This window comes from Polypterus senegalus, chromosome 6, assembly GCF_016835505.1.
Source record: "Polypterus senegalus isolate Bchr_013 chromosome 6, ASM1683550v1, whole genome shotgun sequence".
Lineage (NCBI taxonomy): Eukaryota > Metazoa > Chordata > Cladistia > Polypteriformes > Polypteridae > Polypterus > Polypterus senegalus.
The window spans coordinates 44,032,523-44,046,365 of record NC_053159.1 but is presented as its reverse complement, the minus strand read 5'-3'; positions in this window follow the sequence as shown (position 1 = coordinate 44,046,365).

Here is a 13,843-nt window from a genome sequence, read left to right as displayed (position 1 = left end):
TGATTTCACTCTTTTGTTTTTAGTTGACTAAATTACTGTAATGCACTCATAACAGGATTACCAAAGAAAGAAAAAAAATGGTTTGCAATTCGTGCAGAATGCAGCAGCAACAAGAATCTTAATTAGAGTAAGAAAATTTGAGCACATCTCACCAGTTTTAGTGTTGTTACATTGGTTAGCCATGTCATTCAAAACTTACTTAAAAATACTACTAATGGTTTATAAAGCCTTAAATAATCTTTCCCCAATCTAATATTTTGGAATGCCTGTCCCCTTACACTCCAAGTTGTAACATTAGATCTTCTAATGAATGTCAGGTTATAATTCCAAAAAACAAGCTTAAAAGAAATGGTGAGGCGTCCTTTTGCTGTTATGCACCTAAAATCTGGAATATTTTATTTATAGATGTTCACCAGGCTAATACTGTGGAACATTTTAAAATACAGCTAAACCCCATTTTTATAATATTTGTCATTGCTACTTTTTAGTTGTATTGCTAATAGACTGAGTACAGAATTATCAGATTCTTCAGGGATCTGTAATCTGTACTAATTCCCACTATTCTCTGCTGTCTTTTCCCGTTCTTGACACCCTTGAGCATTGAAAAGACACTATATAAATAAAATGTATTATTATTATTATTACTGTATTACCATTTGATCAAGGCACCATGCAGCTCCCTGAGATGATGGGTGTCTCATCTGTCCATGAGTCCTAACATGTGAAGCATAAAAACAAAACGTTTTATTTTAGATAGAATGCCCAGTTGGGGTTGGGCAGTCTTTTGGCCTTAGAACCCCTGCAGATTTTGTTTTTTTCATTTTTTTGTTGGTTTTTCTGTACCCTGAGCCATCTAACCTTACCTTGTTTTGCTGTTACTTGTTCTTTAACTCTTTTAGGGTGGATGTCGACGGGAGGGGCTGAGGGCGAATGTCGACATCCAGGGATAGAGGGCAACAATCAGCTGTTAATGGCAACAAAACTCATTGTCACGTCACAGGCATTCCCTCTCTGCTTGGAGGAATGTTAGACTCGTTGGCTCAGCAACTAATCCTTGCGTGTGCATGAGTTGCGATATGTAAACAAATAGAAACAAAGGCAAGATGGCATCAACATGTGCAAAAAAGTGCAAAAAAGGAAATACTCGGCAGAAGACATTTTGCACATTATCGCGGAGTCGGACTCTGATTTATTTATTTCATTGACAGTGATCAGGGGCCTCATGTATAACGCCGTGCATAGAACTCTAACACTATAACATGGTGTGAGCACAAAAGCCTAAATGTGCTTACGCACAGAAAAATACAGATGCAGTGATCTGTGCGTACTCCAACTTCCACGTTCTTCTGCTACATAAATCCCGATCAGTGTGAAAAGTAATGCTCGTGCACACACTTTATGTGACGTCCCAACTCCTCCCAGAATTACGCCTCTTCGAATATGCAAATCAATATAAATCGCCCTTAAGCTCAGCCTTCTGTGAAAAGACAATGGGAAAAGCACGGGGGAAAATATAAGAATTTCAGCGAATACCAAGTGGAGGCAAAGGAAAAACATACTATTTGTTCAAATAAACCGTTGTATAATCAACAAAAGGAAGTTGATCGAGTGATATAGCGTGTTGGAGAAACTTGAAAGCTCACGTTCACAAAATAAAAAAGAAGTCACATATCAAAGTCGCCGTGAAAAGCCGAGTTGTAGCCCACTGTCTGAGTGTCATATGAAAGCTTATTAGGGTACACAGAAAAAAAGGCACACAGTGGGGAAAAAGCACGAAATGTCAACTTCAATCTCGACATTTCCACTTTAATCACGTAGTTTATTTTGTCATTAAAGCAGAACATCATAAACTTCATCTTAAAATCGTTTAATTAACCAGTTTCTCAAATCACATCGAAAATAAAGTAGCACGTTAAATGCTTTGTTTTGTATTTGATCTTCTATGTGCCTATGTGTGTGAATCACTACTTGCTTCTTAAACCGGTTCTCTTCCTCCAACTGGACACAATCCATTACATTCGTGATATTACAGCTCTCTGAATAACTAAAATACTGAGATGTATACGTGATATCATTTTCATGATGATAGGAGTTAAACCACGTTATTAAACATGTGTTTCACTTCGATGAAATAATTTATTGCAGCAGTACTCAGGGGTGGCTCTAGGCTTGTGGTGGCACTGGGCAGAGGAAGAATCGGTGGCTCCTTCACCCGCCAATGTCAGTAAGGTAACTTATGCACGGTGGATGGCCACGTTCGTTGCAGACACTGCATAGCCGCCTCGTGCTCATGACACAAGCATTTAACTTTTGCCGAAATTTGTTGCTGCGTTTTTAGCTGTGTTGTTATTTTCTCTTTCTGTTTTATATTCAATATATATTGGCGTAGCCGTCACTGCAGTCAGTACTTTTCTTTCCCCAAGTAACCGATCGCCACACAATCAGCTCTGTAATAGAAGTTAAGCCATCTGTAAGCTTAGCGCCGATTCTTCAAAACGTTTAAGGAACATTGAAATATCTTCGTAGTACATGTTTAATTATTCTATCCTTAACAACACTCCCAGTGAAGAATATAGATTATTTAAATGATGTTAAAGTTTTATCTGTATAATTTAATAAACATATTTTGCTGCATTTCACCTTAAAAATGATATCGCTCATCATATGTAAATACGCGCTTTATAAAGTGGCTCAGGTTGTGCGATATCATAACTATAGTGCAAGTTTAAAGTGGGGTGATTGTACTTATAAGTACAAACCGTTCTACAAGGTGCAATTGATTGAGTGCATTTAAAGTTCTTGGGATGAAACTGTTTCTGAACCGCGAGGTCTATACAGGAAAGGCTTTAAAACGTTTTGCAGTGGCTGAGGCCGATAATTCCGATATTATATATATATATATATATATATATATATATATATATATATATATATATATATATATATATATATATATATATATATATACTGATAATTCTCTTTCCGATCAGCTGCTGCTGTGATTCACACTCAGATATAGTGATATTAATACTCCGAGTGGTGCAGTGAGAGTAATATGGAAAAAGATGATCCGCTGTGGCAACTCCTAACGGGAGGAGCTGAAAGAAGAAGAAGAAGAAGGAGAAGTGAGAGTAACAACACTAAAGCAGTTATGGTATTTGGAATACTATGGCTGTTTCCTGGACCATTATATTGTTACAAGTTAATTACAATCAGATGCGTTACACTAATAAACAATATGCAGTTAGTTTCAGTGTATTTATAAAGCCACGTCAGGAAAATAATGAGTAACCACACAGGAACAGTACCATTGCTTTGACAATGGGTGCCGGCAGTCTGCAAAACCGAGCAGAGAACTTGCGTCCGACAAGGCATGAGGTACCGTGGAAAAGTGCGTGGCTTTACGCCAAGTGTAGGTTTTATACATCGCGATTTGAACGTGGAAAAGTTCTTACGCAACATTTCTGTGCGTACACACCATTTATACATGAGGCCCCAGGAGATTGAGGAAGAGATTGAGGAGCCGGCATTCGCGCTGCCAGTGGACCTACGGCAAGGTTCGCGTGGGAGGAATACCCAGAAATTGATCCTGGCTACCAGACTTTACAAGAAGGCACGGCTTGCTGCTGGACACAACAGATTACAAGCCGCTGGACTATTTCAGGCTGTTTTTTCCTGAGACAGTTTTTCAGCTGATATCTGAGGAGACAAACAGGTACTCAGAGCAATTTTTTGAATCGCGGGACGCACTTGCTCCGCATTCTCATTTTTCGAAGTGGAAACCCACAACAAAAGACGAGATGAAGGGCTTTGCTGCATTGCAGATAGAGATGGGACTGGACTGGCGATATAATTTCAGGGAGCATTGGTCCAAACGTACTTTGTCACCTGGTGGCTTTGGACAGGTTGTGATAGGTACGTGCTGCTGCAAAGCTTCATTCACTTTTGTGATAACCAGAAGCAAATACCAAGGGGTGAGCCAGGCTATAAACCCATGTATAAAGTTCAGCCCCTGCTTGACATAGTGGAGCCAACCTATAAACAATTTTATCAGCCTGGCCGTGATTTGTCTGTGGATGAGTCAATGATAAAATATGAGGGTTGGCTTTTTTTCCGTCAATATATGCCAGAAAAGCCCACCAAGTATGGCATCAAGGATTTTGTATTGGCAGAAGCAAACACTGGTTTCTACCTGAAAGTAATTACTTATACTGGTAAGCATTCATTTCAAAGAGAGAACTGCCCTTTGACAACTCAGGTTGTGCTGGAGCTGCTTCAGGGCTATGAACATTTGGGACATGTTGTGTACATGGACAATTTTTATACTTCACCAGAATTGTTCATAGAGCTACAGAGCATGGGAATTGGAGCTTGTGGCATAGTGAGAGTGAACAGGAGACAGATGCCTTTACAGTTAAAGCCAGGAGGCTGAAAATGAAAAAAGGTGACAATCCTGTTTTCATGCGGGCGGATAACTTGGTGGCATTGACATGGCATGATGTCAAACGAGTGACTTGTCTTACTACAGTTCACACCAACAATTTATGTGAGAAAGTAATTTGTTCAAAGGGAAACCCAGAAGGTAGGAAACTGGACAAGCCCATTGCACTTGAGAAGTACAATTGTAAAATGGATGGAGTTGATTGACTGGATCAGATGCTGGGGTCATATGCTTACGGCCATAAGTCCACCAAGTGGTACCACACTGTGTACCATCGCATCCGTGAGATTGCACGCATGGATATACTGTATATTATTCAAGCAGGCAAACAGTGACAGCACTATGACTGCGGCAGATTTCCGCAAGAAGGTGGTTGACAACATGCTGGCAGAATATGTTGGAGTGCCTTTGGCAAAGCGAAGAAGGCCATTGCAAAGAGCAGTGCCAAACAGGCTGACTGAGCGCCACTTTCCTGCAACATATGAGGACAAAACGTACAAGTCTGACTGTGTCGTGTGCAGCAACAGACAACTGAAAAAGAGGCACCAGTGCAACACATATTGTAAGCAGTGCAACGTGGCAATGCATGCAATTGGCTGCTTTGAGCGTTATCACAATTTGCAGGACTTTGCTTTGTAACATGTACAGTATGTGAAATAATAATATGTTAAATTATATAGTATGCAGGTTCATACAAAATGCAAAACAGTTATATTGTTCAAAAATAAGTATTTTTTGTTGATTTGATAAGTTAAACGATTGTTTTGTGTTCTTTTTTTAAAAAAAATTTTTGGAAAAATATTCAGCCCTGGGAGAAAAGAAAAAAAAAATTAGCCCTAAAAGAGTTAATATTATTCCCTTATCTTAAATTGTTTTTTTTTTTTTTTAACTTTTTCTTTGCCATCTTGTAAAGCACATTATGAAATACATTGTTATATGAAAATATGCTATATAAATAAATAAATCTTGTTGTTTACTTCCACCATAACTTTTATTGCTAAGGTGTCAAGTTATTTTTAGTACCCTCACTATTTCCATTTTAATTAATGACTAAAATTTAAATTTTTTCCTTATTTATTTTGAGAAAGTTACCACTCATCCATTCAGAAATACCAGTAACACAATGGATAAGAGAGTCCAGCGTGTTACCGTCATCAGGTGCTATCATAAAATAAAACTGTCTCGTCTGCATAAGTCTGGTAGTTCACCTTGTGTTTTGACATAATCTAGCCCAAGGGTGCCCAATATGATGATCGAGATCTACCGGTAGATCGGAAAGGTGGTGCAGGTAGATTGCATTGCATCTCTTTTCTTCTAACACATTGGTCATCCCACACACACGATCAAACGCGCAAGCTACTGCAAAACTCTGGCTGTGATCTAGTTAGCCTTCCAATTTATATTGACTAAAGAAGGGATTTAAAAAAAAATAGTTTGGGGAGGATATGGGCTGGATGTGGAATTGGAAGCGGATTTTTTTTCTCACAATGTCACAATCGAAGTGCGTTTGTCTGATCTGTCAATCTATCATTTGTAACAAGAAGAGACTCGAGGCAGGGCAAGGTTTGGGGCAGCCACCCGTTTAATGCAGTTTCCTGGCTGCAAAAGCAAATGACGCAAATGAATTTACACGACAGAGTCCAAAACAGAACTGCCTCCCAGAGCAAAGGCGGGAGGCTTTATAGGACGTTGGCCGGAAGTGACGTCGTCCTCGGGGCCGGGACCGGAAATGATGTGTCCCGCTTCGAGGTGGTGGCTCCTGGTGGGATTTCCTGGGAAAGACCTGTAGGGAACTTAGAAAGAGCGTCAGCGTACCCCAGGGCAGATGTATAATCAGTCCTCTTTAAGCCCTTCAGCTGCCTCCTATGCACACGTGTGTGACACATTGCTATTCCAAAGAAGGAAAATGTGGAAAGGCACTTTCGAACTGTTCATAAAAACTACAAAACTGACTTCTTTCCGAAAAGCGATCTGAGAAAGAGAAAGGAGAGGGAAGTAAAATCGCAGTTTATATGTCAGCTGTCATTTTTCACTCGGCTGAATTCAAAAGCAAAGGCAGACATGCCGAAGCATCGTTCCGGGTGAGTCACTCGATCATTAAGCATAAGAAGACCTTCCAAGATGGAGAGATGATAAAAGAAGGCTTCGTTGAGACAGATGCCTAGGGAGAAATTCCAGCTGAGATTTCAAGACCCCTGGAAAAATGAGTTTCTCCTTGTCATTTAACATGCAGAATACAAGCAACTTAATAACGATCAATGGCCGCTAGACTTGGCATTTTTTTTCTGATCTGACCAACATGTTGAATGAGCTTAATTTACAGCTGCAAGGAAAAGAGAACTCCATGGTCAATATGATTAGCTCAGTTAATGCTTTCAAATGAAAAATGCAACATCGGTCCTCAAAGCTGCAGCTCCTTGATTTGGGGAACATCCAAAACCTCACGTCAGAGATGGAGACACAATGGAAGGCGTGTGCACAACTTGACAGCATTTGCTACACAGAGCAGATTGAAAATTGCCTGTCAGACTTTGACAGACAGTTTCAAGACTCAGCTTTACTTGAGCCAATCGCTACGCAGTAAAATAAGCAGTGTAAAAAATGCAGTGTTAAATGTTATTCATTCTAAAAGAGTTAAATTGATACCAACAGTGTTAATAAATGTTCTTTTGTAGTGTAGTTGCAGTGATGCTGCGTGGTGTAATTACATTTTTACACTTGAAGTGCAAAAAACCCGCCAAATTATCTTTGCCCCTCCACTTTTAACAATCGTGAAGACGAAAACGCCATTTTATCCACATGCCAGCTGCAAGGTGAGGTCTTTATCTTTCTATACTTAAATTAAAAATATATATATTTTAAGTACTCACTAAATACTTTGTTAGGAGTGAAGATGCTTGTCAAAGTTAAGTTCAGAAGTGAACAGAAGTATGTGAAAGTTTCTCACAGCGATTTGAAACTTTCCGATTTTCTGGATGAAGGTAATTGCATTTGTAATTATATAAAAAAAATAAGCATTAAGCTGACAATGTCGGTGGCATTTGCCACTCAATTAAATCTTATTTTGGTTCATTTACAGCCTTCGTGAAGTTCGGCATCAGTGTCTCTAATAGGCCCAAGGCCAGGCTTTACGATGTGTCTGGCACTGAAATAGACGAAGACGTCTTTGAAGACATTCTGAAGCAACCAAATTTGGGTGTTTTCCAGATACTATTGCCAGATTCTTCAAATGGTAATGTATATCGTCAAAATGTACGTAGTTGAGCATTGGCAAGTGACGTGGTTGTTTGTGCTTTGCAAATGTCCGGGGAGCATCAAAATATCATGCCTTAAGGCTTAATTAAACCTAATTAAAATGTATTTGCATATTGACTGTGATTGGGAAGTCAAACATTAAGTTTATTTTGTAAATTAATTTGTATAAAGGTTGAGCTGCACTGCTTTTCCATCATTTGTGTCATGGGGCGATGTGAATCATGACAATTTATATATTAAGCTCACGCATCTAGTGTCTTTTGTGTGAGCGCTGGACCAAAGCCACTTGATGGGATTAGCACAACGGCTAATGCTAATGGCATGACTTGACAGGGAATTAAATAGCTCGAGATGCACAAAATGAACAGCCAAAAATCGCAATCGGACGATTTTTCGACCTGCCTCATATCTTGTCGATCCTTGTTGACAGGCGCATGCAATCCGCTTGTTAAGTGTGACTTAATATACAACTTTTTACCACCGCGTCTGGGTCTAAGATCACACCCACGCACACATTTACAGCCATGTGTAAACATGTTTTTTAGAAAACACAATTCATAAAACATTGCGATCGCAAACGGGTATTTAATTTTGTAAATTTAAAAAAGTTTGTTAGCGGTACCAGGGTTTGACAGTTGTTTGTCAAATTAACAGTCAAATTAACTCGACTAAAACTAATTGTAGGTTTTTTAATACTTGGTCAACAGAATTGACACATGTTCCTCCAGTGCCAAGTGAAGAAAGCTCAGCTGAGATTTCAAGTAATGAATCTGATGACACCATTCTTCTAAGTGATGACAGCCCTACAAGAAAGAGGAGAGCTGAAGATGAAGCAGGAATTGTGAGTGTGTGTCTGTGCCTTGGATGTTATTCAGTAAGAATTTAGAATTTAGTCACTTATTTTTTTAAATTATGTTTTAAAGAAATTAACATTTTGAAGAAAGTGCATGCCTTTCTGATTTCTGACAATATCACACTGTGTCATTTGTGTTAATGCGTGAAACTAAAGTGCAAAAGTTAAGTCGAGTTTACCAAATTCATGTGTTGGAGATTTGATCCAGGTGCAGAATCACAATGTGACTACACAATCATGTTCACAGAATGTTTTCTGACATGGGTTGTTTATTGTGCTTTGTAACTTTGCAGATGGTCAAAAAAATTCTGCAGACTAAACCAGGTGGGGATGGAATCATCAGAGAGTACAACAAAACCAAATGCTTGTCTGACAGCAACAGGAGAAAGATGGTCAATATTCTTACTGCAGATATGACTGAAAAGCACAGGTAACTTGTATTTTAAGTATTCTTTATTCCAGTGGTCATGATTTCCTAGCCCAAAGCAAAATTTGTTAAAGGACATTAAAAGGTTAATTCAGTGAAAATGCTAATTCTTTCATTAATTACTCAACTCTGTGTCATTCCACAGAGTAAGATCTTTCTCATGTTCAGAAAACAAATGAACATATTTGTGATAAAGTCCCCCTCATAGACAGGAAAAACAACTGCCACTTCAAGGCCAAGAATGTTAGTAAAACGTCTTTGAAACAGTCCTTGTGACTATAATGGTTCTTATAGAGCAAGAAAAGTAGTTTGTGCAAAAAATAACAATATTAATAGTCTGTTTTTACACACACTAAGGATTTAAAGTTTCATGAAGTTTAGGTTGAACCACTATAGCCACATGGAATATTATCACAATGGTTATACTACATTACATGGGTCATGCAAGACACGGATCTTGAAAGTTGTAGTCACGTTTCTGTTTAAAGGGGTTTAGAAAGCTCTTGGATGCAATAAAAAATTAATAAAGATCTTCCAGGTGTGGAAAAATACAAAACTGAATTTTTGGTGAACGAGCACTTTTACAAAGGTGTCAGGACAAAATTTAATGTGACATTTCTTCTGTAGCAAATGCCTGTGACACTTAAATTCTCATCTTGTTGATGCAATTTTATAAAGTGTAATGTGTTAACTGCTGGGGAAAGTGAATTTTAAAAGTTAATAACATTTAATTATTTACATTTCAATTCATATATGATTGTTTCTCTATAATATTACAGCTCATCTCCACCCAAACAAGTAGGAGAACTGTATGCTCAAGGAATCATTGCCCTTTTTCCATATCTTAGGGATCCATATGCAAAGCTTGGATATGTAAGTCAATTTAGTTAAATAATTATGTGGTAGATGGATGTCTTGTTTTACTTTAAACATTTTTTTAAGGAACATTATTATGACCCTCAAAGTGGACAAGGGTACTTGTCATGGAAAATTAAGAACATTCAGAGGAACAGTGCACCATTAGAGACCCGTAGATGTGTCCCCCAGTCTTTTAGTGGTGGCCCATCTGCGCAGAGAGAAGCTTCATCCAGCACAGAAGTTATCCTAACTGAAGAACAGCATAGGGAAGCTGTTTCTCTTATGAAGCATACTTCAGAGGAGGCGACAGTAAAGGTCAAGATGAGGGAGACATTTCAGTATCGTCGCAAGATAATTCATGACCCAAGCAGATGCACTGATGTGCTAACTGAATTTCCACGTTATTTGGATATCAAAGGCCTGGTAAGAACATTTGAGTTATTAATGTGATTTAGATTATTTTTCTGTGAAATAAGGACAATAGAGGATATCTGTGGGGATTTAAAGTTTGACTATTTATTGTAAAGATAATAAATTTGCACTTAGTTGCTTTTTTTCTGCTTTGGTGGGTTTTACAGATTGAGTTGGATTTTGCTTGTCTTTTTGGTAAAAAGACAGCAGCTAAATGTTTAGAGAGGTGGCCAACTACATTTATGCAGAAAGTCATTCAGCAGAGCAAGGGGCTTAACTCCTCCCAAGAACTTCAGGACCTGATTCACTGTGCAGAATCAGCTGTGGACACTGAATCAGATGAAGATGGTAAGCTGTTTTTTAACAAGTTAATAACATATTTATGTACCTTACTGATTATGTTTTTTCCCCCCTAAAATAACCATATCTCTTAGGATGGGGTAGCGGTCTTGCTTCGATTCTTCTTTTACTTCACCTAATTCCACCATCAGCACAAGGTCACAAGAGACCTGGGAAAATGTCGGCATCTCAACCTGAGAAACACATTGTGATCTTCAAAAAGGTAAATTTGTCATTTTCTGTATGACCTGTCTACTTCAACGTCAACCCAGTTGTATTCATTGTAAAACTAATGTAGAAACAAGCAATTGGAGCGTTGTTAAGGATTGTCTTTTGTTTTATTTTTAGGCAGGGACTAACATACAGGAACATCTTGATTCAATTAAGGAGAGCACCCAGCCCTACCTGCTTGCTGTTGGGACAAAGAAAAGCAGCATTCATGGATAGTACATCATCCTCGACAAAAAAGCCATACCATGCAAGTCAGTGAGTGGTCTTGCTGCCTTTGACGAACTGTTCAAAGCCCACTTTGTGTTTGGTGCCTTGTACAATAAGGTGCTTCACAACATGTACACCTTCATACAAACAACCATTTTTGAGATTGACATTGGCAAAGTGAAAGAGAGTCCAAGGGTTGCTGAGCTCCGAGCCAGATTCATGCATTAGAGGTGATTGCCAGCTAAAATGATTTGTTTTGTTTGCTCCTGCTGCCTGGAGAACACAAATTTGCTTGTTCGACATCTAAAACTAATTACATGGTCTGTTTTCTGGCAAATCACTTTGTCTAAAATGTGGACAGGCCGGATGATGTTTAGAATTTGGAACATATTCTGGGTTCCGCAAACATTCATTGCTATGCCTACAGAATTGAGCCAAGACACTGTGAATCCTTGAAAGTGTTCAATGTCACTGAACTAATTTATTACAAACCTTTTGATATGCAAATGTCTTATGGGTCTGATAATTTCTTTTGGTTTGTTGTACCTTACTGCAGTCTTGTTAACACTTAGCTGTCAATGCAGGTTTTATTTCAAAATTTATGTTTTTATATTTTATCATTTTATATGTAATTTTATGACATGTGGAACTGTACATGTTTTAAATTAGCCACTTTGCCCATTTTGTAAATAAACATTTGAATGTTTACATCTGTGTAAAGAATTTTTTAAAATATTTGAATGTATTTTTTAATACATATTTTGCACCAAATAAGAACACTATGAATAACACTTAACAGAGTAATCTAAGTAAAAAAATAACACCAGAGGCGTTACGTGCCCCACAGTGTTAAACTTATAGTACAATAACAAGTGTAAATAAATATTCTCTCAGTGTTGTATTTTAACACTTTAGGGTGCTTTATTTATACTATAAGTTCTACACTACAGTCAGTGTTATTTTTACTCTCGACAGATTGGGACCATATGTGCTCCAAAGAAGTGTTAAAAATAACTGTTTAAGTGTTATGTTAACACTGCTTATTTTACTGTGTACATTGAAGTGCTATCCATTTAGGAAAGATGTTGAGGTATGATTCACCTGCATCAAAAATTGCAACACTGTTTCACCTAAAACTCCTCTACAGTGGAGGATGAGATTTTGACATTACAGGATGACATTCAGCTGAAGTCTGGGGCTCGTGGACAGTTATGGAACTTACTCACAGAGGAAAAGTACCCAAACATGAGGAAATTTGCTACCTCCTTGACTGCATTATTTGGCTCTACTTATTTATGCGAGTCAGCCTTTTCTCACATGAAGATTATTAAATCCAAATACTGTAGTGACCATAGATGTATTGAATTCTTATTGTGTCATAAAGGTTATTCAGTTATGCAAGGTACGACAACATATATTTTATGTATAAAGTATACTCAGTATATATATGTAGGTTTTTCATTTTTAATGTAGGTAGATCATTTCGACCTGGTCATTTTAAAAATAGCTTGCAAGCCGAAAAAGTGTGAGCACCCCTGATCTAGCCTAATGGCTGGAGCATACAGGTTGAAAATAACAGCAGGCCCAGAGCAGATGCTTGTAGTATACAATATCATGGATCCCTGAACTACAATAACCACAATTAACAAAGAATTTTCTACCTATTAAATAAGACTGAATTGAATTTAAGACATTGCAAGAGAGGCCTACTCATTGGCTAAGACAATTTGTAAGAATACTTCAATCTTTATAACTCCATAGGGATGCAAAGTAGGACCTGTTTGACAGGTTAAACGATAACAGCATTTAAGCAAAAAGATAAATAATTTCTCAAATATTTATTAGTATTGTATAATTAATTCATCATTGTATTACTTATGTTTTTTTTTTTATAAAATGACAAACAGAGATGTAATTTGCATAGCTAATCAGCAGCTCTAATCAGGGTACAGTAGAATGAAGTAGTGAGTTTTTAGCCTGGATTAATGTATTTAGTAGCAGTGTAAGTGGTATAAAGTACACATGGCAGCAAGTAAAATTTAAAAAGAAAAACATACTTAAGAATGATTTCAATATACAATATATTTATATATAAATATGTATTGGGCTTTTAGCAATAAAAGTAACATCTGCAACTTTTGCTTCTAGTGGAGGCCCCCAATGTCAAACCTCACTTCTGCTGAATAGTTTGCCTTGGATCAAAATGACTGATGGTAGAATACATCTAGAAATACACATCAATGTCATTTAAAAAGAACATGCCTGTAAACTGATGTTATGGAATGATTTGTGACTTAATAGTTATTCTGTAATACTCACAGTGCTGTATTCCACACATGAGTACACTCAATTACACCTTGACATTTGGGAAGCCTAAAAAACATTATCTAGCAACACTGAAAACATGTGGATAAGGATAAATACATATTACATAGTTTCTACTTGATTGCACAAATGTCATAATGACCGGAAAACACCACAAATATTAAGGAACTACTTTAACACAAGGTATATTCTGCAAACCTCCCAACATACAGATGACTTTCCATGATTTTCTAAATGAAATTCATCAGTACGAGCACCAGACAGTACTTGCATAATTTGATAATGACTGCTTCTACTTTACTAGCAGAAACTCAATCAAAAAACATTCGTCAATCTGTACTATCTTGCTAGTAAAAAAAAAACTAATATGAATTCATTAAAAGAGTTGCACAATGCAATGTAATTTAGCATATTATACACTACATTCTACAAATATAGTTTCATGACATAGATATGAAAAATGACAAAGGGATTTCTTCCAAGTCATTTTTATGCT